At 37.9% G+C, this 26,518-nt stretch overlaps 1 protein-coding gene across 2 annotated transcripts in view; it reads left to right on the top strand.

Annotated features, from left to right (window-relative positions):
* Positions 1–276: 276 nt before the first annotated feature.
* The window catches only part of LOC132378388 (brain acid soluble protein 1 homolog), a 54,506-nt gene continuing 28,264 nt past the window's right edge, over positions 277–26,518 (top strand). The window contains exon 1 of one of the 2 annotated variants that reach the window (XM_059945261.1): positions 277–498. The gene's annotated coding sequence lies outside the window, so the exon portion shown is untranslated. Of the gene's footprint in view, positions 499–1,238; positions 1,413–26,518 lie in introns of those variants that run through there. The other variant, XM_059945260.1, reaches the window with a different exon arrangement.

Genomic DNA, 26,518 nt, shown 5'->3' with positions numbered 1-26,518 from the left:
TTTGGAGTGCAAAAAAAAAACTTAATAGAAACAAATTTACAAATGGTTCGGAAAGACAACCTGGCCGTCGCAGAACGAGCTTTTAATCTAAATTGCATCTGATATCCATAATTTCTTTGCGTTTGTGCAGTGTCTGTGTGCTGTGTGCTGTCTGAAGCTGACAAGAGAAAGCGCAGTGTTTCCCCGGAGACTAGGGCTGCTCAACATTCAGTTCACACACACTGGTTGCCTGGTAGCCGCCTCAGTCCAATCTCTCCAATTGAAGCATGGCAGGGTCCCTGATCAGCCGCAGAAACGGGAATGTTGCACTGACGTGCAGTCAGTGACACACAGAAGAGCAGTGAGAAAGCGATGAGCTCGCAGCAAAACCCGTCTCTGGAACTAATATACACTCTTAGATCCTCTCATCTTAAAAGCTACAGAAAAACTTTCACCTGATTGTATAACTGATATAACAGACTGATTAGCCATTGAATATCCAAGAACAGCTGGATACTGGTAAGTTCATTATTTTGTATTTGAAAGCTTCATGGTGTTTTTTAAAGTCCCCTCTAGTATAATTTGGCAGAAGAAGACGAGTGTGGATAGATTGGGCACTTGTGTTTTTAATCACTGATGACTATTTGGACTCTTCTACCAGAGGTACAGTAACTTGCTGATTGTCAACATGGTGTTTTATCAAGAAAGAAAATGCAGGGGGCGCCAAATAGCTTCGGCTCACACTGATATTTACTGCGTCCTATGCTTAACCAGTCTCGAGTATTTAACAAGAATTGCTCTGGTTGTAACAGACCCACCCAAATGACACCTTGTAAGTGAATTGGGGAATCGGTCAGGGAGAGGACCCTTTGATAGCCTGCCTGTAATTACCCCCACACCAGCCTCTGCACCCATGTTCCCACGAAGCAAAACCCACTATTGGGAGAAAGATATAGTTAAGAAAATATGTCCTTGAAATAACAGATACATTTTATTTTGATACACTGCATGGACACGTTTGCTTATAAAAAATAATTACATGGAACATATTTGTGTGAAATTTCAAAAATTCCGTCGAATTTGTAAAATAAATACGAAGGCGAATTTATTGAAACCCGCAAACGTCTATAATTAAACGATTGATTAAAATACTTCAAAGCTGTCAATTTCTTTTAAGTCGGAATTTGGAGGAAAAAAAGGCACGTGATACCGGCCCCAGTGCCCAATTGTGTTTACAGCGCCATCTCGGATATTATTTTACAAATGGGCTAAGGTTTAGTCGCTCCTGCCCACACTCTCAGGCGAAATGCAGCAGCAGCGGAGGAGTGTCGCGTAAATCCCCCACTCCTCCCCATTTCACAGTCAGACACAAGCAGCGCAGGCGAAGTCCAGCGTAGGACCGGGCAGCAGGAGAAAGGGCGATTGGAATAACGGTAAGAGACAGATTCGGCGCCTCTCTGCATAGAAATGTACCGTGGCCTTGCACTTGTTCTAAACATTTAAAGGGTTTGGTCCACAGGAGAGATCTAAAGCAGAAGGACGTCTTGAATTATTTGTAGAAACAGAGGACTGCAGCCACTGCGCTGAGGGGAAGTGGGTGCGTTTTATTGACTATGGGTTGCGATGTGTGAATGGATTATGTGTCAGTTCACTCTACCGAATCCTTTCATAGACTATGTTCTTTATTTTTTCCTGTGCAAAGCTTTGTTAAGATTTTGTGAAATGATCTGCAGATATAAGTCAACAAGTCTTCACTGACTTAACGTGTCGCGAATATGAGGAACCCACTATCGTGTGTTTTGTTACTCAGATCTCATGGTAGAAAAAAAGGACGACAGCTGTAATGCATTGATCATTTTATAGTTTCATGGTGTGAAAATCATTGACGTGCGTATTAAACAACAGTTGATTCCCAACATCTGGACCGATTAATATTTTAAAGGCCATTATTTCATGTTGCCAGAATCATATGAATGCAATTTTCTATCTTTAAGTACAAACCGAATAAATTTAGAGCAATTCCATTGGCGAACACACGCAGAATAAGCGATTTATCGTTAAGGAAACGACTCTATTCTTTTGATGAAACCTGCGGTTTAATGAATCTTATGATTGTTATGAAGGAATTTGCTGTAACCGATTGGCATCTTTTAGGTCGAACGCATCTGGAATCGTTGTACTGAAGTACTGGTTTGCTGCCCGTGGGAGAGTGCACAGATTATCTGTTCCTGAGAAAATTCATATTGTAGTACCATTAATCTCCACATATAGAATTATTATCGAAATGTTCGGGATTTGCGAGCTAACCCCTCCACCCTCTTCACTCCTCCGTGAAAATTTTGCATCACACAGTACAGTTCCATTATAATAGTTTTTCAACATGATTAGGGCGTGCAGTTTTCGTAAGGGACTGCGGTAGATTCAACGTATATGGCAATTTGCTTCCTTTGTTTCCCCTGACGCATGCGCTTCACCATAGGGTGGGGAACGAAGATATCTCCATAAATCATCCTGTCATTTCTGTCCAGTCAGTAGGACAATGGGAATCCTTCCCGGATTAAATTCCATGCTCCTACCTATGTATGTGATGATATACCATTTACCAACACTTCATAGTCGTGTCGACTCTGTCTTTTTATTTCGTAATTCTAGAAACATTTCTCTGTGGTCTACTTTTCTAATGAGCTGAATGAAGCCTGTAAGAGTGATCAACAGAAAAGAAATGTTAAACCACAGACCTTCAGGACAGGCAAGCCTGGGGATGTAGTCTGGCACTAGCTGGAAATTCCAGGGTGCTTTAGGGAAAGGTTTGGCTGCAACAATATTGTAAATGCAACAAATGTTTGAAACCATTTTGAAGCAATACTCACGCTCGTTTCTGTAATATTTTTGATCTATACGTGGAAATAATATTAAATCAATATTTGCTTCATTTTTTTTCAATGCAGCACCAAAATGGCTAGACTGAAAAAAAAACACTGGAAATGGAGAAGTTCCACTCCTGTGTATTTCACCCACCTTCGTCATTCGGCAGAGCGAGGCATTTTATTAATCTCAAATCGGTTTAAGACTAGACACAAGGCAACACCATTTTCCAAACTGCTATATTGCCCTGGACACAATTGTTATTGTTTTAAAAAAAATCTTGTTTCACTGACATTCATTGCTGCTTTGCAAAGAGAAGGTGAATACAATGATTGTATTCAATATGATCCGCAGTGTTATGGTTCACTGCTGATACGGTATTTTTGCAGAGCAAACTGCCATTATTTTGTATTAGAGAAAAATATCGTTGTAATAATGTTCTTTTAAACTTCGAACATTTAGTCTAACTCTCAGTAAATTGATGAGTAATTCACCTGATATGAGTTTTCCATTCCAATCTTGCAGGGCTAGAGAGATGCAGGTATCTGGAATTGAGTTATTTGCTTAAATTCTTTTAAGAAACAATGCAGTTCCCCTGTGACAATTCTGACATTTAGTATTGTAGCATCTTGTGAAGATGTCAATAAGTAGTTACCTAAATTACTTAGAGTTATTTTATACTGTAGTGATACTCTTTGTTGAATTTCCATTGAGAAGGAGAATAGGCTGATGTATTACAATGAGCACCTTACATTATTATGCATAGTGTTTTGCCTTACTTCACAACAGTACAGAATGGAGTACAGAATGTGAAATTATCATAAAAGTGTGCAACTTTGCACCTTGGAGGCCATGTGGTGGCTTCTTTGTCAAATATTTTCACAATTGCAGAACTGAAGCTTGCTGCAAATTATAATGTGGTCAAGATGGCTTTTGATTCTTCACTAAAACGGCTGCAAATATTTACTTCTTAAATAGCGTTCATATGATAAGATGTCAATGTATTCTACAGTAATGGCATTTAAGCTTCCTTGGAAGGACATGGTTAATCCTTCATTGGATAGAGCCCACAAGATATCACTGATGCTTATGCATAATCATCTCTTCAAGTTGACAGATCAGGTGACTAGGAAGGCAATGCTTTTGTAAATTAATTAACCTGCCAACAAACAGAGCTGTATGCTTGCTGATGGAAAAGTCTTCTGAGCAATAAATAAGTTTGCATAAATTAGATAAAATATTTGTGCTTAGAAACTGAACTTGTTGACCCAGGTCAGGCACTTGTGTTTGTATTAACCATTGTAGATGCACCCAAGTAACCACTGCAGATCCTGATGGAGCAGATGGTAATGGCAAATCATAACCATAAGAGATTCTGCAGATGCTGGAAGTCCAGCACAACACACACAAAATGCCAGAAGAGCTCAGCAAATCAAGCAGCACCTAAGGGGAGCAATTAACAGTCGGCATTTCGGGCTGAGAGCTGTCATCAGGACCCTTGACTAGTCCTGATGAGTGGTCCTGGTCTGAAATGTTGATGGTTAATTCCTCTCCTTAGGTGCTACCTGATCTGTTGAGTTCCTCCAATATTTTGGGCATGTCACTCCGATAATTGTAAAAATTTTCCCGCATCTACTTCAGTACCTTCTGTACACAAGATTCAATTGGTTGCAAATAATAAAATAAAACATAATAGTATGATAGTTTGATATAGCAAATATGTTTAATGTTGAGAATTTTTGTTGCCATTATCTGTGAATTACAAGATTAGACCTTGGAGGATGCCATATATTTGCATTCCTTAGAATTCTGTGTGCACCCCTATAATCAGCAATATTATTGGATTCATGCACAATACTTTGTGAATTAGTGGGTTTAAATCAAATCATTTGATTACAAGAATGGATTGATGTTGTTGAAGTTTTATTGCTCCCTATAGACACTTCAGCTACAGAAATTTTTGGGCAGACACAAGAGCAGGTGTATCTGGAATCACTTTCCCCTACATTGGATACAAACTTTCCACAATGCCTTTCCTTCCCAAACTATTTTCTTTATTGTGATCTCACCTGGAGTGCTGCACTTTATATTTAGCAGTTCATTAGTTTAATTAGCCCCTTTCCATTGAGAAGCATTGGTCCCTTGATTTAAAAGAAATTTTTTGTTAATTCAGTGGGGAGTTTACATGATGTAACAGGAAAACAAATGTAAATGCTGGAGATTAGAAACTAAATTCTGGAAATATACAAAGGACTTGCGTTACAAAACTGAGATGCAGCAGGAAGTCTGAAACAACTCCTTTACTCCCTCTCTTCCACTCATTCCTGCTAAATAAAATATTGGAATGCTCAGCTAGTCAAGCAGCATTACTAGAGAGAAACACGTAGCCCAGTTGGCATCTGTGGATAACAAATGAGTTTCTGTTATTGAGACCATTTGTCAGAAAGGTAATTACCTTTTGATATGTGGAATTTAACATTAACTTTATTATCTATCTCTGACGTTCTTCAAACACGATGGGCTAAATTACAGCTTCTCAGAATAATAGACGTTCAATAGACATATGAACCAACTGGCTGAAATCAACTTGTAAAAGATAATGATGTATTCTCTTTATGGTTATCTACATTACTCTCCCTTAACATAATAAAAATGTAATTCAGCTGAAAGTGAAGAGTAAATTTGCATTCTTGAGTAGACTGTTAGGTATCAACTTCAGTAAAAGCTGACGAGGCCCAAAATAAGAAGAAAAAAATTCCAGGAAAGTAAACTCATAACAACTTCTGAGGTATGTTATGGCCCACAGATTTAAAGCATGCCTAAATGGCTTTGCTCCAATCACAAATGCCTTCTCAAAGAATTGCCTTTTCTGTGTTGTGGCAAGATTTGCAAATAAAGTATACAAGGATTCGAGAATTGTATAAAATGAACAATCCTTTGCATAATCTGTAGAATTGCTATAACATTTTATACTAAGTTTATTAGCCTACCATGAACAATTAGTGCAAAGGCGTTTTTGTCTTTTTGCTTGAAACTGTTTAATTCCTTGAAGTTTTCTTTTCTGTTTTCTGCAAAGAATTGTAATAGTTTTAGCTCAGTAAGTGTCCTCTCCTAAATGTCTTAGTAAAATAAATTGGATAATTTTTATAAATTGCTTACCTGAGCTCTTCTTAAAGGATTTCAATAAAGAGTAACAGCATTATGAATAAAATAATATTTAATTTTTTGACAATAATATTATAACTATGGACTTGCAATGCTATCTTCTCAGTTATAAGTAGGCAGAAAATCTACTGCAAATAATAGTGAAGTTAAGAACTTTGTCAGTATGTACCAATCAGACAACAATTGGCACAAGCTTAGGTTTGCAAAGGAAATGCTTATGCTTAGCTCTACAAGATAACTATATCATAAATTGGATTGCAGCCCAATGTTATACTATTATGTAGTATAAAATACCAAAAGTAATCCTCGTATCTATTTAATTCTCCCCTAATCCTATTAAATACAATAAGAGTTTTGTGATTGAATTTTCATGTTTGATACTTTTGGATTTCTGGTACTTTCCATGTTGCGTACTTTCCTTTTAGTTGGGAAACTTTGCTATATGGTTAGTAAATCTGTTGTAATGGAGTTGTTGAAAGACATGGATTACTTTGATAGCTTAAACCCAGAAGTAAAATAGGGCAGGTATTGGAAACCTGAAATAAAACCAGAAAGTGCTGGTAATTTTCCATAGATAAGGCAGGTTTAGAGAAACTGAATTACAATTTCATGTCCAGGACTTTTTATCTGAATTCAGCTTGAGTAAAGAAATAAAAAACAGGGCACAATCTTCCTGTAATTAAATACCAGTGCCTGGAACAGAAGCTTAATTATGTTCAGTGAATTAAATATTCCATGAGTAAAGATGAGGAAAAATATTGTTGAAATAATACAAAATACTGAGATTGAAACTGAACTTCACCCACCGCCCTTAATGATATTCTTCTGAGTTTTAAAAATTAATATCATTTTCTCCACAGATGTAACAAATATACAAGCTACTCATATGGCAAAAAAATCTGATGAGATGCGGTCTCTGATAATTTTTTTAGTATTTTTTGTAAATACATGGACAACCAGATATTTCAGTATGAACAAAATTGCAATTCACTATCCTTTCTTCACTCTAAAGCTAATACATTATTGCTGTGTCTGAGAATGTAGAGAAACAGTACTGACAAAAGTAGTTTATCTGGAAGTCAGTGCATTGCTTGGCACATTCAGTAGTGAAGAGCAGAATTATGTGTCTATGAAGATTTGCCTTCAGATTGAAAATTTTCCCTTATTTAGTTGCTTATATAAAATCGGGAGGTCAAAATTATTTTGTATTTACTGCTGATGGATGAAGAAAATTGGAGAAATATGCAGTTGCAGTTCAGTATTATGGAGGAGCAAATAGCTTAAATCTTGAACTTGTACAATAAGAAAGTGCAAGTTTTGATTTGTTTGATGTTCAGACTAACATAAAGGGCATAGAACATAATCATTCCCATATCCAACAGATTTTAGTGCTTCATCACTGATAATTCAGAATAGATTTTATTCATCATGAGTAAACTATTAAGTGCAAGTATCTCATGGCTCCTTACCAAAGACAAAGCTATATTTTGTGAAAATTCAATTTTATTCCAGCTTCACTATGAACTAACTTTAAAATCCCCAGCTTCCATGATGACATTTAAACTTGTATCTCTACATCATTTATCCAAGCCTCTGATTGCTGGATCAATAACATAATATTATTGTATTATTGTGAACTGATAGCGCATCATCTTTTGTAGTAAATCTCCAGTGCATGCGTTTTTCTGTAAAACTGGTCCAAGTTTGAAAATATTGATGAGCATGCTCATACCTGACATTTATTTTTTGCCATTTTAATAATTGATTCTTTAAATCTGTCAATGTTATTTTCATTTTCTCTTTCATAGCCACAATCAGGGAGTTGGTCACAATATTGAAAATTGGCATTGAGGTATTTAATAGCAAGAATTTATTGTTTGTCAGGTAGTTTTCTCATGAAGTTTTTGTTTGGCTGCCTGTAAACCCCAAATTCCCCTTTGCAGCACCAGAAGTTAGGCTGTGTAGGGGCATTCTTTGGTGCCAAAGTCATTGGAACTAATCAGCTGTCAGTTTCATGTCATTCTGGCTGTTGTCCAAAACAGGACAATTTGGCAGGACATTTGTGATTTGGAGGCAAATACCAAGTAGTGTTTTTCACCAGGGACTTTCGTCCTCAGATTTGGGAAAGCTTCAACCTTCTGCTTTGTCAGGGCTGCTGTTTTGCAGGTTTGGTCACTGGAAACAAAATTAGTCTTTTGCAGAATATAGTAAACAAAAAAACTACCAGAGCAAAGCAGAAATCACCAACCTTAAAAGAAGGGGAAGTTGATTCTGTTATGGTAAAGGAGTTAGATGATGAGGAAATTACTTCCATTTTAATGGGTAGAAATTGTACATGAATGGCTAGAAGTTTATTGTTAATATCCAAAATATCCAATATTTCACTAAAACACCTTTGATCAGATGTTGCAATTTCTGCTAACTAGTTGACAATTAGAATTTGGATAATCGTATTGTCATTGAATGAGGACAAAATCTCTTCCGTTCAATTGAAAAAAGAAATAGGTTACTTTTAATATACACTGATGTGTCAGACCAGAAGAAAGATTGGGGGAGATTTTCATGCATTACACACACGCTGTTTATGGCTAACTATGTGTGTAGCTGGGGACTGGATCCTGAGATGATCTTTAATATATTTTCTACTGAATCATGCTACCCTTAACATTTGGGAGCCTAATTGACTGTTGATGGGGTTTCCAGCCAGGGGAAACTAATGGATCAATAGAAGGGAGATTTAATGAACAAATCCCAGTGATCAAGTGCAGAAGGTGTCCTCCCAATGACCATGTTCTGCCTACTGTTTACAGGATTGTCACTCTCCCCCTCAACCCAACACTATCTTGCAGTTTATCTCCATTTTTTCCCAATCACAGTGGTGAAAAGTTGCATTTATATCTTGTCAGTATAGTAACAGGACCAGAGGGGTTTAACAGTTTATTAATTAAAATAATTACATTTTCAGACAGATGGATCAAACATTTGACTAAAGAGGAGAGTTTTAATACTCTTCTTAAAAGGTAAGAGGTAGAGATAGCAAGGCTTGAAAAGGAATTTCAGACTTTGGAGGCCTAGTGGACCAATTAAAATTGATCAGTGATAAATAGGGCAGAAATTCAGAATCACAGGACTCTGCTAATCGTGGGCCAGATGTGACTACAAAGATCAGAAGTGTGGGAATGTGGAGGAGATTGAAAACAAAGATGAAAATTTCAGGTAAATATGATCTAACCACACTTAAAATAAGAAAAATTTTATCTTAACTTAGCTAATCAGACCCGAAAAGGATAAAATGCTTGATTAATTTAGACTACATCTGCGCATTATCAAAGAGAATAGGAAAATGAAAATGGAAGTTGAGAGAGAACTGGAGGTCAGTTTGCTTAACAATGATTGATTGATCGTGAAATCCCTACTAACAGGAGCAACACAACTGGAGGGATCATTTGGATACATCTAAAATAAAGTTAACAGACAGACAGACGTACCTTATCGATCCCGAGGGAAATTGGGTTTCATTACAGCCTTACCAAGAATAGTGAAGAAATATAGCAATAGAAAACCATAAATAATTAAATAATAATAAGTTAATCATACCAAGTGGAAATAAGTCCAGAACCAGCCTATTGGCTCAGGGTGTCTGACACTCCGAGGGAGGAGTTGTAAAGTTCGATGGCCACAGTTAGGAATGACTTCCTATGACGCTCAGTGTCGCATCTCGGTGGAATGAGTCTCTGGCTGAATGTACTCCTGTGCCTGACCAGTACATTATGGAGTGGATGGGAGTCATTGTCCAAGATGGCATGCAACTTGGACGGCATCCTCTTTCCAGACACCACCGTCAGAGAGACCAGTTCCACCCCCACAACATCACTGGCCTTACGAATGAGTTACAGGTTGGCAATGGGAATAAAGATTATGCTAATAGATTATGATGAGGTAGGATAGGAGATACAAGTAGACCAGAAGTACCTTCTTGGAATGGATTGGACAAGTGGACACATCTTGAGCTTTATATCCTGTTATAGTTGACATCTTCTTATACTTCAGTGGTGAAAGGCTGGTGTTCTAGAACATGGCATGATTGAATACTAAGGTACGGTTTCTAGTGCCATTTGCTGGTCACTGCTTCACTATCTGCATATCCTTGTTCCTGAGCCCCTTGTGCTTCTATTTCAAACGTTCTGGATTCTGACACATAGAAGAGGCAACTCTTAGCAGTTCTATTCTGACTTATCAAATAATATAGGGACTGCTATAAGCTGGTGACAAGTAGAACTAATTTGAAAGGGAATTGGGAGTGGGAATCATCAGAGGTCCTCATGCACCAACTGACAGGCAGATTTTGGGGTTTCTTTTTGAGTTGAAGGTGATGTATGACTGAAAATCGAGGGGAAAGGGAAGAGGTTAGGAAAACATTGCCAGTGACCTTGGTTTCAAAATATGGCCCCAGGACTATGGAATTACAACACATTTACTAGTAATAGCACTGTATCAACATGCATGTAGCAAGCTAAAAGCAATTTTGTTCTGTCATTTTGTAAGTTTGTGATCTCACATAATCTCTTTCCTTCAAGATTGCTGAAGGAATGGTCATTCAAGATGGTCAAGCGTCTTAGGTTGAATTAATAATCAGTATTGTTGAGTGGGAGGAAGCTTAAATGTAGGGTACTGGTTCAGTGCGGAGCCACCTTCTAATACTCAGCACATCTTCTACTTCACATCTGTGCACTGCAGCACAGAAGCTGGAAATGTGCTCACAGTCAGAAATGACTGTACATGACGTCCCACTCAGCCACTGTGAGGGGCCAGATGTTATTTGCATCTGATCATTTAGCTTTGCATTTGCCTTGATTCGCTTTCAAGCAATAGCTCCATTCACTTAAATGGAAATTTCCAACATTCAATAAAAAGTTAAGTTATACATATTGTGTTTTCTTGAATTATTTTGAAGAGTCTGAAATATGTTAACTAGTTGTATTATTTGACCATTTAAACTGTTTTCTAAAGTGTTTGAATTTTTTGGAGTCCTGTTCAATGCTCCTGGCCCAATCTGGTTGACAGCAGGCCTGTGGAGTGACTACTTTCTATATCATTGATCCTGCAGCAGGTAGGTGCAACCAAAGGAGAGTCTGGGTGGGCTGGTGTAGGCAAGGTGAAGGGTTAGTTCAAGCATGACCTAACCCATAAAGATTTCTATAAAAGTTTTTAATACTTAATAAGTTTCTATCAATATTTTCAGTAATTTATATCTTGGAATGCTAAAAATTCACAAACGTGGCATCCATCATGAGGGAACCCCATTAGCCAGGACATACCCTCTTCTCGCTGTTGCAGAAGGAGATAAAAAAGCCTGAAGGCACACTCTCCGTGATTCAGGAACAGTTTATTTCTCTCTGCCATCATATTCCTGAATGGACATTGAACCCACGTACACTATCTCACTACCTTTTTATTTCTATTTTTTTGCACTACTTATTAAACTTAAATATGTTATTATGTGTTGCATTGTACTGCTGGAGTGAAGTCAACAAATTTCACGACCTGTGCTGGTGATGTTAAACCTGATTCTGTTTCTGGAATGTTACGTGATATAACTTGATGTTCTTGTTACAGCATTTCTCTGCTCTGTTTTAAAATTTGAGATATTTTCTCTGGAGTATATCAGGCCTTATTTATTTGTTGTTCTGTTGTGGCTTTCTGTAGTGAAGCTTCAGTGTAGTACTGGGAATTAAAAATCTCCCCTGTTTTAGTGCAGTGTAAAGCTGGAGCTCACATTCGATTTATGAGAATTGTTTAGTTTTGCTTCGATCTTACTGCCTAACACTTGCCCTGAATACCTTAGAACATGTCTGATATCTGATAACATCTCACTTTATCGCTAACTACATTCTTTTCTCCTACCATTGATTTGATGGAGGAAGAATCTTGATTAACTAACAGCACGCTGTATATTTTAATTCCATTTTTTCTCTGTCAGATGCAGATAACTACTCACAGCTTACTGCAACACTTTGTAGGTGGCAGTTTGAGTTGTGCAAGAGTGTGTCTGGTTTTTTGTTCACTGTTTTCCCTTGTTTTCTCTGGGGAAGCTTCTTGTCTAAGCTACTCATTAAAGGTATAGCAGGATTACTCTGTGCATTATAGCTGCTGAATCCTTAAGATGCTTCAACTTAGTTCATTTACAGTGAGTCACATTTTACAGAACGCACAAGAAGAGAACAATTAAGTTGTGCCATTTGTAAACAGACCTCCATATAATCTGTAAATTGGTAAACTATATAGGAACAATTGGCTTCAATTCTAGAATCTTCCTCTGAAGTCTTGCCCAGTTTCTCTCAGGGCCCTTACAGAGTTGAGAGGCATTTCCTTGCAGTTAATTAAATTTACAAATGCAGAATAAAGTTGTGATGAAGGAGCTTTACACAGTGGTACTGAAATCTCTGCTGGAGTAACTTCTGTTTGTTATTAAACCAGGTAGAAAAGGGAATGTTCAAAGTTCAGAAAGTTCAAAGTAAAATTTATGATCAGAGTATATATATGTCAGTACATACAGCTTGGAGATTCTTTTTCCTGCGGGCATACTTAGCAAATCTATAGAACAGAAACTGTAAACAATGAACAACAAACTGTGCAAACATGAATAGAAATAAATAACAAGAGCATGAAATACCAAGATAAAGAGTCCAAAAAGTAAGACTATTGGTTGTGGGAACACCAGAAATAGAGTAAGTGTAGTTATCCCCTTTTGTTCAAGAGCCTGATGGTTGAAGGGTAGTAACTGTTCTTGAATCTGAGTCCTGAGACACCTGTACTTTCTACCTGAAGGCAGCAGTGAGAAAAGAGCCTGGCCTGGGTGGTGAGGATGCAGCTTCTCTGCGGATGTTTATAGGTAAAGAAATGAGCAGCAATTGGAATATTTACTAAGAACCCAAAGAAATGTGATCAGAAATGGCTATTCTGTATTGAAGTGGATAATTTTTTCATCTAAGTGGATATTTCTGTCTATGTAACTGCCTTGTACATTGAAGATATTCCCAGATACTCAGTTTGAAGGAAGATGCTACTTGGACTGTAGAGTTACATTATGAGAAAACAGCTGGTTGGGTTTATGTTGCTTACAATCTTTACTACGTTGAAAACACAGAATAAAACTGGCTACTCAGCCAAATAAGCAGTTAGAGATTATATTCTATTGTTCTTTATCCAGCTCAATAAGCATAACCCCCATTCTGTTACTTCTGATGTATGGGATGCATGTCCTATTGGCACAGCTAGCTTTCATTGTTCATTCCTAAATGTCCCTTTTAAAATTGGTGATGAGCACCTTTCTATAACACTGTCTAAGTGGTAATAATATTCATAGTGTTGCTAGTACAAAGGGTTGCTGACCTAGTGTTGGTGAAAGATACTTCTGTATGTGGAAGTAAGGAGAGCATGTGACTAGCAGAGGAGCTGTGTTTAGTAGGTAGTAGAGGAAGAGGTGTGAGATCCTTAACTAGACCTTCTATAACTGAACTGGGAAAACTTCCACCACACATCTGAGTTTCACATTCTCACCATTCCCAGAGGAAAGAGACCCTACCACTCCCCTCTACAGTTGGGGCAATTGCTCTGGCTGATCAACTGACCAAACCAGACATTTTTGTTTTGTGTAAGAAACTGGGAACCCTGAGAAACCCATGTGATCGTAGAGAGAATATATAAATTCCACTTCAACAACATCGGAGTGGAGGTTGTTGGTGCTGTGAGTTGGCACTTCTACCAGCTGTGCAACTGTGCAGGGTCACAAAATCTGCCATCTGAGCGCCTTCTGATTGATGCTCATGGACGCTGTACCTTGTTGCATAGCAGTAGCACAAAACCTGAAGGTAATTAAACCTGTGGATTGCAAAATGAAATTGCGACTGTGGGAATATTAGGGTGTGGGGTGACAACAGGTGTATGTATATGAGGAACAGGTCCAAACACATACGTTGGTGACTTCTGCTCTTGATTTTCAAAACAGTGATATCATTCCCTCTGTTTCCATGCCATCTATGAATTGCATTAAAGGCATCCTGCCAGAATGATATTCCATATATGAGAAAAAAAAACAAGACTTGGGACAGTATGTTTTTTTTTTAACCTCCATGGATCTGGATTTCGTTTTGGTCTTAACAGTTGAAGAGCTGTACTAAGGTGGGAAAAGCTTATTAGCTGTAGCTTATCTGTCTTTAGAAAATGAAGCAAGGCAGGTTGAGATGCAATAACAGATTTGAAGATATGTGCATTATAGTGGCTTTAAAAGTTAAGGGCTTGTATGGTTTTCATTGAGTTCTATTAAAATGAGGGTCTGTGTTAATTTGAGCATCTCTTTTAGATTTAGAGGCTGAATTCACTTGAACTGCTGTGTTAGTTTCATGGACCATGCTACACTAAAGAGCGGTAAAGGTTTGAAGGTCAGTATTAGGCTGACAGTTTGCTCTTTTTTCAAGACCATATCTTAAAATTAAGGGACTTCTGCATATTGACAGGGTTGTGAGATTGGGGGTTCTATACAATGAGAGTAGGTATTTGAGAAACAATTTTTAGCATTTTTGGGCACAGTGCCTAGCAGATGTGTGGACTTGGGAGCATATGTGCAGCTTTATATTTATATAATTATATAAACAAATGGGACATGAGTTTGGTTGCAGTAGATAAGGAAACTGCATGAAATACTATGCCAGCAAATAAGCAATGATTAATGTTTAATGAATTGATACATAGTTCACAGAGAACATACATCCCTTTGGGAAACAGAACTGAGTGTGACTATTGAGAAATTGAAGGTAGTATACACCGAAGTTGAAAGGCTTATAATGTTGCTCATAAAAATAACAAGATCAGGCGTTAGGAAAATGTTAGAAATCTGCAAAGGTGAATGAAGGAACTGATAAGGAAAAGGGAGGCAGAGTATGAAAGTGATCGAATAAGAAATCTGACGGTTCAGTAGGTACGACACACTGCGTATTCTGTACATGGAGTATTGTGTGCAGTTCGGGTGTGTGCAAAGATGTGATTTGTGGTGGAGAAAATTCAGAGATTCACCATGATGTTACCGGGATTGGAGAACATTAGTCATGGGAAAGATTGGAAAGGCTGGGTTTGCTTCTCCTAGGGTGAGAAATGCTGAGGCGTGACCTGATAGAATTAAAAATTATGAAAGGCATAGATAGTGTAAATAGCTTGCATTTGTTTCTTATTGTTGTGATGTTTAGAACTGGATGGCTTCGATTTAAGGTGCGAGGAAGGAATTTTAAATTGGATCTGATGGGGAAATTTTTTTTTGTGTAGAGAGGACTTGATACTTGGAACTCGCTGCCAGGAAAGGTGGTGGAATGAAATACATTTGCTGCATTTACAAGACATATGGAGAGGAACTTGTCTATGTAGAGCATAGAAAGCACCCAATCTAATATGGGCAAATGTGTTTAGTGGAGTTAGGTAAAAAGGCCACCATGAATGTAATGAGCTGAGGGATCGATTTCTTTGGCCGAGGACTATGAAAGAAATTGGAGTCAGACAAATCTGTTAGAGCTTTTCAGGCTGTAAATATAGAATAAGAGGAAAATAGTGTCATTGGACTTTCAGAAGATCTTGATAAGGTGGCACACTGGTTATGAAACAAAATTGGAGCATATAGGTTTAGAAGAAATCTATTGATGGACTGGTTAATGCACAGAAAGCTTATAAGATCATTGTAAGGTTGGAAGGCTGTGACTAAGTGGGTGCTGCCAGAATCAATGCAGGGATTGTAGCAGTTTACAATCCATATCAGTGATTTGGATGAGGGATAAATTCTATTATATACTGTACAAGCTTGCTGGTGATATAAATCTGTTTGATAGTGTGTGTTATGAGGAACATGCAGAGAGAGTTCAAGGGTATATTCAAATTCAAGTTCAAGTTTATTATCATTTCGACCATATATGCATATACTGCCAAATGAAACAGTGTTCCTTCTGGCCAATGTGCACAATACAGAACATAAACCTCATACACAGCCCATAAAGTAATATTGACAGAAATAAATTAACAAATAATAATGTGCATTTTTAACATAAATTAACAAATAGTACAGTGCATTTATGACATTATAAAGTAAACAATGTTAATGCTATTGGTGCTTTGTACGTGGTGAGATCCGGCTGGTGGTAGGGAGCTCAGAAGTCTTAATGGCCTGGGGGAAGAAGCTGTTCCCCACCATAACAGTCCTTGTCCTAATGCTATGGTAGCTCCTGTCTGATGGTACAGAGTCAAAGAGGTTGATAGAAGTATGATATGTGAGGTCATGCACATTGGTGGAAGAAATAAGGAAGTGGTATATTTTTTTAAATGGCAAGATATTATATGTTGAGTCATCTGTGCATTCTTGCAAATGAATCACTGAAAGTTCAAGTTCAGGTATTGCAAGCAAGTAGGGAAAATGCTGGGTGAAAGAACAGACAGTTGGTTGTCTGTTTCTTATTGTTTGTCAAACTTGTACGCAGGAGACTTGCAGAAACTAATCAGAAAACACCATCATCCTGGTTTGGTAAGAAAACTAAAGTAAGGATTTTATGCTTCAACCACATAGAATAACCTTCTGATGAAATATGGAACACCTGGAGATGAATGAGGTTATGGAGAAATAATAAGTTAGAATCTGGGATTAAACATGTTCAGAGGCAGGACCATTTTCCATGCTACACTTTTCAAGATGGCATGCCGCTATTTCAGCTCTAGTTTTTTAAAATATTGCACTCTCTTTCAATTTCATATCACCAAGATTTATAAATATTTAGTGGCTGTTAATATTAGTGTTGGAAATCATCTAAACTAAACAGGATATGATTACCTCTTCAAATACAATGGGCCAGGCAGTAGTGAACTCCTAATTCTAGGAGTGCCAACCTGCTGCATAATATTGGGGTCACATTCGAGATATATCAACATCGATACCTGTTAATAGTCATAGTCCCCAGCATAGCTACTCCCTGCTGACTTGTCCAGCTTTGATCAATTCTAGTACTTGTTCTCATTGGAGTACAATGCAAGAAGCATATGCAATATAGTGACGAGGTGGCCAGCATTCTTGTAGAGTTGAAGGTTTGGGCATAATTGCCACTCAAGAGAGTTGAAGACAGAGATGTAGGCTGGCACAGTGCCATGGTACTGAGGGCATAGTGCACCATCCATAATGCCATCTTCCAGGGGAACACACACAAAATGCAGGAGGAATTTAGCAAGACAGGCAGCATCTGTAGAGGGGAATAAACAGTTGCTGTTTTGGGTTGAGACCCTTCATCAGGATTTCCAGCATCTATAGAATCTCTTGTACTGTACCTGTGATCTTCTGTCGAGATGTTAAATAGTAACTCAGGTGATATAAAAGATGCTGTGGTATTATTTTTAAAAAATGGGAGAGTTACTCAACCAACTTCCAAAAGATGATTATTGTGTGACATGCCAAATGTACATTGGCTACTGTGTAAGAAACAAAGTAAAAGATATCACGTTTCAAGAAACAAAACTGATTGGTTTCAAAATGTTTTGAGGCAAGGCAATATCATGAAGGATACCGTAAAGTTGCAAGTCTTTTAGAAACGGGCAAGTAGTGTCATTAGGTGTAAGGTAATGCATTAGATTAGAAAATAGATACAATACACTACTTGGCAAATATCAGATACAATGAAGGAAAATATACTGAAATCATTGAAATTGGCATAGTTAAGTAAGTTCAAAGAATGCTCATCTGTATCTAGGGTTAACATCTACTGTAGATGTATATGATTGAACAGAATGGAAATTCAGCCCATCAAGTCTGTTCTAAGTAATTGAGGAAGTGAAACATAGAGCTTGAATGTCTTTAAGAAAAACTGGATAAGTAGACATCATAAGCAGGAATAGAGAAGCTTGTACTGTTCCAATGAACAACAGTGGGAGGCGGCTCAACAATGGTATTCACAAGCTATTCTCTTGTTGTTTGTTTAGTGTAACTGAACTAGACTTAAAATTGATGGACTTAATAGATGGATGTACTATTAATAATAATTAAAAAAAAGCTTGATTAAGACATCCATGCTTCAATAAAGCCAGCCTTTCTGTAAGCAAAAGCACGTAGCAGTTCCTCATCTCACACTGTCAGCTTCAGACAAAGGTAATCCAGTTTGTTTCCCAGCCTGCAGGAGTTAGCCTTTAGCCTAGCATGGATTCCAGCGTGCTCTGTCACACCGCATCCATCACCTCCTCCCCTGGGTGGATGTAACAGGAACTTTTCAACATTGTGTCTCTCTTAAGACCGTAAAACAATTAATTACTACTGATTTATTTTATGTTGTCTAAAAAAGATTTGCTATCAGTATAACTGCATTTATAGTAACTTGCTGAAAAAATAATTAATCTACAGAATGCCAGGATTAGTAATTATGTACTTACAATTTTGTTTCAGTCACATAACTCCCCTCTCAAAATAAGTGCTCTGTGACTGAATAGGAAGCAGTTTTCCTCAATTGCCAGTAGACTAAGAAAAGCACAATCAGAAGCCAGAGCAAATTACAAATCCTTATTGTCTAATAAAAACCATGCTCTGCAATTTCAATGAAAGCATCTGTTGTGCCATCCCAAAATGATCAAGTTTTTAAATGCGGTTCCAGCCCATCTTGAGTCAATGCTCATGTGTATCAGTACATTATAGTGAGATAGTGATTTGATATCTGGAACTACTAGGTGTTAAAGTTTAGATAAACAACATATACACTTGATTTCATTTACAATGTTATAGAAACTGCACTGCTGAAAACAGATGCAACATGCGCCTATGTGAAATGGAGACTAAAAGAATTCATGCTGCAACAAATGTTATTTGTTCTATTATTCCTGGGGAAAATTGGCAACTGAAATTGTATTCAACCATTCCAAGATTTATGCTTTTTCTCTTTTTGCAGTTTGGAGGATTCCAGTTCTAAGGCCCCTGATAATTTGCTGAGAAAAATAGTTCATGAGGAATGTTTCCAGTTTATTTTAGTGGAGCAGAGAGCTTTCTAATGTCAAAGGTTGCTTAATTCACAAGGAAAAAAAAAGAGGAAACTCATTAACAGGATGTCTAAGTAGTTGACCTGATATAGCTGTCATTTTGGAAAAATGCCTGACTTCATGGAATGAATATCCTTGAACTATAAGAAGGCTGTTGTGTACTCCCAGTTCCAGCAGCCCTGATAACCTGGTGTGCCATTTTCTAATAAGATTTTGTTTTGTTCATTAAGCAAAATTTACCAATGGAAAATTTCAAAGATTGTCAGCAAAATGTTCTGCCGTCCTAATACACTGCTTCCTAATAAAATACTGCTTGAAAAGCTTACTTTATATTCTGTTATTCCCTTATTCTGATGTTGAAATATAAGCCTTACTTTACAATGCAAAAGCAGCAGAAAAATTTGGCCTAGTTGTCAAACATGTGTACTTATTGAACTCTACTTCTAAAATTCATTTCCGTTTTAGCCAAACGTAGCCAGTTTTCAGAAACTGTTTAATACCTATTCACAGTTGCACTGCATATTAAACATGCATTTCCAAAAACAAATTGCTACTCCAGGATTCCATCCATGGTAATTGCACTTTAACATAAACTTGTTTCAAAGAACAATGTATTCATGTTCACAGTTAAATTTTTTAATGGTTCTTTGTCCAATTTCCAGTAAGCACTATCTCAAGACTGCTGTGTTCCTGTAACTAGTTTCCCAGTGCTTTGAATTTTGACACTGGCTTTGTGGCTTTTTCCCCCTGTCAAGTCGATTTTAACAAGAGCTACTCTGAGATATATCAGTCAGGGGGTGATGTTATTGGAAAGCACATCCACATTACATCAAACTCTGCATCATTTGTTTGTCCCTACGCCACCACCTGTGCCACCATCCAGGATCCTAAACGTCCCTTTAAGGAGAGATTGGAAAACTTGGATTATTTTCTGTCGAGTGTTGGGAGTTTGAGGTCAGACCTGATAGACCTGAATAAAATGGAGAGAGTGGATAGTCTTTTTCTGTGTCAAATACTGCTGGAAGGGATGGCTTTCAGAGGGAGATGATTTAAAGGAGATGTGCGGGCTAAGCTTATTTATATGGAGAGTGGTAGATGCTAGGGGTATTGGTGGGAACAGACATGATATTGGCACTTCGGAAGTATTTAGGCAAGCACTTGACCAGGCAGGGAGTAGAGGGATACAGACCGTGTGCACACAGGTATGTTTAGAGTGGTTTGACAGTGTGGTCGGCACAGATGTAGTGGCTGAAGGACCTGTTCCTCTGCCGTAATGTTCCCTTTCCCTTTCCCAAGCTATGATTATCATCTTTTAAATTTGTGACTTGCATGAGACAATAAATAAATTATATAATATTTTAATGATTTCCTGTTGCCTGCTTATCATTTTAATGGTCCTTCACTTCCATTCTGGAGCTGCTAGTGTAAAGACTCCAAATCCTATGGTGAACAGGGGCGTAAATTAAACAGAAACACTAGGAAGAGGAAGGATTTGGAAATTTTAGGCAAAATGTGAAACCATCAGCTCTTTGCTTGTTTTAACCATACGAATCTATGTACCGCAAAGTTGATCTCTGATTAAAAACATATGAGTCAAGAGAAACAATGGAGGAAATTTGTTTATTTTGACTTTGAAATGAAGTATGAGAGATTATCTTACAGAAACATAATTGCTAACAGAAGAAAGGTTCAGAAGGGAAATTGCTCGTGGGTGAAATGTGTGAATAGGGAAGTGCCTATTGTTTCAAATGAAAAAAAAGCTAGCAACTTGAAGTTCATTTTTGTCAAAACTGATTGACAAACAGGATTAATTCCATACAGTACATTGGCATCAACATGTGCCAAAGCACTCAATGACAGATGATGCAGTGGGGAGACATTCTGGATGGGTGAACTAACTTAAGATGAATTATTGCTGCTTTCAATTGAAACAGCACATTAAGGCAGAACAACTTTTAGCTTCTACAAATGTTTTTTTTCCTTTTAACGGCCTACAATCTGAATTCTTGAATCTGAAATTTATAGCTATTCCTTATCTTAAGTTAAGATCCCATTATGTGGGATCCTCATCCTGGTAAAAAAAAGGTCTGAGAATGATTCATGTAACTCAGTTTATGGATCTTATTTGCTGAATTTCCTATTTCAGTTCTGTGATGAATGGTGATTGCATCCCAGTTAAAGCACCTTTACACTGACTGCTATTTGATCATGAAAGCTAGCCAGTATTGTAAATGGGTATATCAGACTGGTTAATGTGATCACTGGTTAAGATTGTGGTGCAAAGAAGTTTTCACTTCAATTTGGAGTATTTTAGAAACTCTCGAATAGAACCTTAGAGGGGCTATGTAGGAGGGAAGGGTTAGTTTGATCTTGGAGTAGGTTAAAAAGTTGACACAACATCTGGCCAAAGGGCCAGTACTATGCTGTAGTGTTCTATGTTTTAAGTTCAGTGGGCAGTGTAAAAGGAATAGTCACTGAACACCTCCTGTTGATGTTATTTTGACATCAATCCCACTTTTTGCTCTCCTCATTCTGACCAATCTCACCCAATTCAGCCTTTCTGCGTTATACTGAGGATAACCCACAAGGGATAGTGCCTGGGGTCAGAATTGAAATACTCGGTGGCTTGTATTAATAACGGCTGTGACTCCATTGGCTCTCTGCAGAATGAAGTTTGCCTCCTGAAGCATAGTCCTTACCCCAGACTACCCACTTTCCTCTGACTCTCTTTGAACACTCTCACACCTCCCTCCCATTTTTGCTGCATTCATTATGAACTTTTAAGAGCTGCATGCAGAGATCACACCTTTTGTTTACTCTGCAAACAGCTGAGAGTTGCAACACATCGATAGGGAACTCTTGAAATTACACCAAGTTTCAGCATTATATAGAAAGACTCATCAACCCTATTTTCTGAAGCTTCTTATTCTTATGAGATTTCACTGAATCCCACCACAATTTTGATGCCAAAAGTAGTGGTATGGGGCTACATGCAGCCTGCACACCTTCACAAGCAGATGACAGACAACTGGGAATTTTATGCAATTTTTTTAAGGGTAGACATCTGTTGTAATTCAGCAGAATGAAGATATATAGTCATTATGATGTAAGATGATGCTTTGTGCTGCCAGAATTAAACTTTTTAACTTTTCCTTTCCCAAAGGATTTTAAATAAGAGCTCACTGAAAATTTCTTCTAACATCCAATTTCAGGGACCCTGCATTTATTGCATTGTCAGCATAGCAGATCAAATAGCTATTTTTATTCCAGCATTATAACATGGAGAAGCAATATCATCGTTGAAGTCCAAGACCCAAATAACATCAGGGGTTCATGGAATGTTCACCGTTCAACCATTGTTATGTGAATAACTATCATGATTCTAAAGCAACAAATCCAGTGAAAATATTTTTTCCTTTTTTGAAGATGTCTGCAAAGAGTAAGGATTTCAGATTGTATGCTCTATATGTTCTCTGATATTAAATTGAATCATTGAATAATTTCAGAGGACATTATGCCACGTGGACATTCAAGTGCATGGCAGTGATTGGGGCACAGGAGAAACTTTTCAGTCCCATTTACTTCTCTGGCTCGCAGCACTCCCAAGTGATCCTTTGCAATGGAACTGGAACAGAATGATATAAGTAATAGGAGCAGGAATGATCTTTGTGGCCTTTGAGCACGTTCTGTCACTGAGTAAAATCACTGGCCAATCTGATCCTGAACTTAGCTCCATTTTCCTGTCAGCCTCTCTCATAACGCTTGACACACCTACATCCAAGAATATATCCCTGTCAATCTGGAATATATTTTGTGAACTGTTTTCACACTCCTCAGGGGAGAGTGAATTCCAAGAAGTGTGAAGTGTATCAGTAAGTAAATTAGGGTCCTGATATATATATAAAAATATGTATTGAGCCAAATTTGGAAAAAAATACACAGTACACATTCAAGAGGCTTCACCCTTAACCCTTAGTTTGGATGAAGAGAATATTAGGTGACTGGCCGCAGAATCTCATAACCAAGCTCCGACCTCACTATATGAGGTTTATTCAATACAAACAAGTAGAGAAAAATGTAAATACGTGGTTAAACTTTAAAGGTCTGTCCTTTGTCAGATTCTTAACATTCCAAGGTGAATGTTTTCATGTACACCAACTTTGATTGTGTTATGATGTATCACACAAGACCATAGTATCGTTAGCTGAAGCTGAGAGCTGCTAATGGTGACTTGCTCCTTTGTCTCCGCTGAAGAAGTTGCTTTATTCCCAGGGAGGCAGGTTCACACACTTGTTCAATCTTCAGAGGGTGAGGAACTCACTGAAGTTGGAAAACATTGAATTAGTATACCACATTGAATTCCCATAAATGACAATGGTACCTAAACACAAGAATATTCCTGCCTCTTTACCATTGTATGTTTGCCTTTGAATTGATGTTATGTTAGCTGGCACCTATTTACGAAACTGCAATGTATTATGTAGACATCATTCCCTGAGGCTGAGCTGAAGGAAAATGTTCCCGACTATAATCAGAGAAATTAAATGTACGGTTCCAGTATAAACTAATGAAACTGCAAATACTTTGCAGCAGCATTGCTGAGATAACATTTTCAACAGAACAAATGTTGCAACATTTCCTGTTTGAAATGATTCTGTAAAAAAAAAATTAAGATAGATTTCAGGGCTAGAAATGGAAACATACTCCAGACTCCATTGACCTTGAATCTGCTCACTTATAAAATACCTATAGCCTAGGCAATTGACTGCTATGGGTTTAACTAATCCTGGAGTCAGCGAGGGAGGTTGTAGATGGTCCTGGAGCACATCCTTGCACATCTCCGAAGCTGGACTGTTTTGGCATGAATGGCAGAAATCTGTGTGAACTTGGACATTTTTTAGGGCAGTGTTCCTGTCACTACTGGTCCTCTTGATAGAGCTGAGTAAAGTTATGTTCTCAGAAACTGCTGACACTCTTGCAATGGAGAGGAAGAGTGGTTGGAGGAAACTTGAAGGAGTGTGTGTGGATGCATTTCAGTAATCCCGGTTATCTGCTGGAGGACAGATTCCTGCTTTGCGTGAAACCTTTGTTTCCCCTTTGAACACAGTAGTCCCCTGGTATGGTAGCAGCAGTGTCAGCTTCCACTACAGCACCCAGATTGCCCTTACCACAATGAGACCTGAGACTTATAGGCTGTGTGTGAGTTACTGCATTATGGTTGGTCCACCAATATGTTGACAGAGGAGACAGCCAGACTAGGAACGATACTCGGAGCCCTGGGCAAAATTGGTGCTGACTTTGCTGAACTTGAATGTTGGCTTCTTAGTGCATTATGCATGCCAGTGTGAAGAACTGTCAGCCACCTTCTAGCTCAAAATTTAAAAATAAATTTATTATCAATGTGCTATACTATGTACTATACAACGTACTATACTAATATACAACCCTGAGATTCACTTTCTTGCAAGCATTCAAAATAGAACAAAGGAATACAGTAAAATAAATGAAAAATCTACACAAAGACAAACAAGCAATGTGCAAGGCAAATTGCAAATGCAGTAAAAAAACAAAATATCATAATAATAATCTAATAAATAATACTATCAAAATAAACTGAGGTATTTTCCAGGGCCAGTATGGTTTTGTCTAGCTTTAAGCTCACTCTCAAATTCACTGAATCAGATGAAAATTGGTATGAAATCAGACAACCAAACAAATTATACGTTGACACACCTTCTATACGTGGATGATTTTAATTTATATTCTCCATCAGTAAAGCTAAAGCAGTTAATTCTAACAGTGGAACTATTTTTTTAAAGATATAAAAATGAACTTTGGACCAGATAAATCCAGAAAATTAAATGTAAAGAAATAGAGGAAGTAGAATATAAAACAGAGCAGTGGATACAATACAAATGATGGATGAATATGAAACATCTACTATATTTAATTCCAGCTCCATCTGGTTTTGCAATATTTTCTATAAGACGGTGAAAATGTGTTTTTGAGGGTTCTGAGAAAGTACATTGGTGATGGCCGTCATGGTAAATAGTGAGGAATATGAGCAAGCTGTGAGCTGAGGCTGTAAGCAGCAGTAAGTGTATGAGAGTGGTGGCACTTGTTACCAATAGTTAGACAACTGGTGGATGAGTTCAAAGAAGGTGGTAGAAGAGCATTGTCACTTCTGGTGTAATCTTTGATGGTTAAAGGCAGTTGCAGATCTTGGAAACCCCTGTGAGCAGGTTAAATCACCTCCCCCCCATTACCTTATCAACAAATCTTCACCACTCCCAACACTGAGGCAATGGTACACCTGTCTTTTCCACTCAACCTCCCACACACTGTCAATTAAACTTGTTTCAGACTCTGCTCTACTTCAGTTTGCTCTACAATAGTATTCCATATGAACACAATATGCTGGAGGAACTCAGCAGGTCAGGCAGCATCTATGGAAGGGGCGTTTTGGTCTGAGACCCTTCATTGGGGTATCGGTCCATAACATTGATTATTTATTCCCTTATGTAGATGCTGATCTGCTGAGTTCCTCCAACATTTTGTGTTTGCTGCTTTGGATTTCCAGCATTTGCAGAGTCTCTTCCGTTTACAACTTTACTACTGGAGTGGGTACTCTCATGTAATGTAATGTTACATGTAATGTTACTCTCCTTGACGAGACACAGTGTGTCTTTAAGCAGAGCAGGCTAAGTTTTGAGACATGGCAGCAATAAAGGTATTGACCCCTTTTTTCTCCAGCCTTTGTTGGAAGTTGCCAAAGTATAGCACAGCTAGTCAGGGCTGCATTAATGATAGGGCAGCAAAATAATGGAATGCTACTGTACACTATTGAACGGATTTGAGGTAATTGTGGCTTGCAATTCTTTACCCACTTTTTATTTTGAAGTTCTCAGTTTATCTTCTATGGAATCCATAAAGACTTGTCACCTCAAAGGCAGTGTGACTGATCTGTGCTGAAGTTTACCATCAAAATGCTCAGGTCTGGTTGTGTAGCAGAATCAGTTCCCAACAGAAACCTGAGTGTCTGAGTGGAAGCTGAAACCGTTGCTACTATGCCAGTGAACTGGAGTGGCTGCAGTTTCAAGGGTGACAGTACAAACTATCTTCTGAAAACTTTGTAGAGGATGGGCCTCTGCCACATTCACCCTTACCTTAAATCAGAGATTGAACTTGTCCTATTTTTACAGTTTAAAATGGACAGATGCTTTGTATGGATCGTAACTGAACTTTCTTTTCTCAGAAGCATATAATTAGGTATTGAAACAAGTTTAACAGTTAACACTACGTTATTGAATAGAAAGCAGTCACTGAGTTATCAACACTGTTATTTTGCAAAACTAAAGGTTCAGGTCAGTGGTTGTCCATTCCTATTAGTTTATAGGCTTGGGAAATACCTGCATTGCATTTGCTGGGCCTGGCTTTCAGATATTAATTTGGACTTGGTTATTTCTCTAGT

Source organism: Hypanus sabinus, chromosome 20 (assembly GCF_030144855.1).
Source record: "Hypanus sabinus isolate sHypSab1 chromosome 20, sHypSab1.hap1, whole genome shotgun sequence".
NCBI lineage: Eukaryota > Metazoa > Chordata > Chondrichthyes > Myliobatiformes > Dasyatidae > Hypanus > Hypanus sabinus.
Note: the sequence above shows the minus strand (reverse complement) of the source record. Positions and strands in the feature narration are given on the sequence as shown.